The sequence below is a fragment of the Ixodes scapularis genome, unplaced genomic scaffold (genome assembly GCF_016920785.2).
Source record: "Ixodes scapularis isolate PalLabHiFi unplaced genomic scaffold, ASM1692078v2 ptg000236l_1___fragment_1__unscaffolded, whole genome shotgun sequence".
Classification (NCBI taxonomy): Eukaryota; Metazoa; Arthropoda; class Arachnida; order Ixodida; family Ixodidae; genus Ixodes; species Ixodes scapularis.
The window spans coordinates 373942-375904 of record NW_024609944.1 but is presented as its reverse complement, the minus strand read 5'-3'; positions in this window follow the sequence as shown (position 1 = coordinate 375904).

Below are 1963 nucleotides of genomic sequence, written 5' to 3'. Positions count from 1 at the left end.
CTTTTGATTTTGCGGGTTTAAGCGACAATTGATTTTTTTACACCATTAAAGAATGTTTGACACGTCATTTTGTAAGATATCGCAATCTTGAAGTGTTTGAAGGCTTTTGAAGAACTTAATGTCATCAGCGAAAAGTAATAGCTCAAACATATCTACGCAAGACACAATATTTTTCATAAAAAACAGGAACAACAAAGGGCCCAGAACTGATCTCTGAGGAACACCGGAAGTTGTAAAAAAGAGTTCGGAGAAACTGTCATCAACGTGAACAGTGTTAGAGCGCACCGAAATATAGCTGTCAAACCATTCACACAGATCATGACACACTTCATATGAAAACAGCTTGTGTAAGAGTAACGGATGACTGATTTTGTCAAACGCTTTAGTCCTATTTTTTATTTTTATTTAAAGGATACTACAGGCCATTGAAGGCCCAAGTAGGTGTGGGATACAACATATAAATTCACACATACAACGAAAGCAAATAACACGACATTAAAATGTTTACAACTAACTAGCAAATATACAGGATATATTATTTAAAAAAAAGGGGAGGGGGTGAGAAGGAAGCATCAAGCAGTATGTAATTCCATCATGCACTAATACAAAATGACCTATCCAGATGTAGTACGAAGGTTTTTACAATCCTAATGTTCATGCGAAAAAGATGAAGGTGCAGCAATGTACAAAGCAAAACATGCTAGTTATCAAGACGCTCGAGACCTTCTACAAAGTTGGTGTCTATAAATAGTTCGAGAGGTAAACCGTTCCAGTCGCTAATAGTGCGAGGGAAAAAGCTAAACTTAAACATATTAGTACGCGCAAAAATGGGTGTTAGTGTAAACTGATATCTGTGCCGCGTAGCTCTTGACGCTAAAGGGGAAATATATTGCAATGGGTCTATGCGAGTCTGTCCTTGCTGAAGATGAAACAAGAATTTCAACCGCGCTAGTTTGCTTCTGGCCTGAAGAGTCTGTATTCCGTTAGCCTGCATAAGTTGAGATGGTGAATCCAGCCTTCTATACTTTCCGTAAATAAACCGAACCGCTCGACGTTGCACCATCTCCAACTTCCGGGTATTTTTCTGAGTGAATGGATCCCAAACGATGTTTGCATACTCCAACTTGGATCTGACTAATGAATAATACGCTGTGACGGTGTCGCGTGAACACTGGAAGAAAAAAGTGAAAGCCGTTTACAAACCCCTGTAACGCCGAATTGGAGCGCAGCTCTTGAGGAGGAGGAGTGAAGGGTACAGAGGGGAGGGTAGACCCCTCCTCCTTCTCCTCCTCCTCCCCTCATTCTTTAATATGCTCCGGGAGGGTGTCACGTGACTTCGGGGAGGGGGGTCACGTGACCTCGGGGAGGCGTGACCTGGGGGTCACGTGACCTTGGGTGTCACATGGGGGTCACCTCAAGGTCACGTGACCCCCAAGGTGACCCCCACGTGACCTCAGGGGGTCACGTGACCTTGGGGGTCACGTGACCTCGGGGGGTCACGTGGGGACCTTGGGGTCACGTGACCTTGAGATGACCTTGGGAGCGGTCACGTGACCTCGGGGAGGAGACCACGTGACCTCGGAGCTCACGTGACCTCAGAAGGGTCACGTGACCTCAGAGGGGTCACGTGACTTGGGGGTCACGTGACCTTGGGGGTCACGTGACCTTCAAAGGGTCACGTGGGGTCACGTCACCTTGAGATGACCTTGGGAGGGGTCGACCTCGAGGGGTCACGTGACCTTGGAGGTCACGTGACCTTCAGGGGGTCACGTGACCTTGAGATGACCTTGGGAAGGGTCACGTGACCTGGAGGGGTCACGTGACCTTGAAGGTCACGTGACCTTCAGGGGGTCACGTGACCTTGAGATGACCTTGGGAAGGGTCACGTGACCTGGAGGGGTCACGTGACCTTGGGATGACCTTGGTTACGCCGACGGCGACGGCGACGCCGACGCCGCTCGAG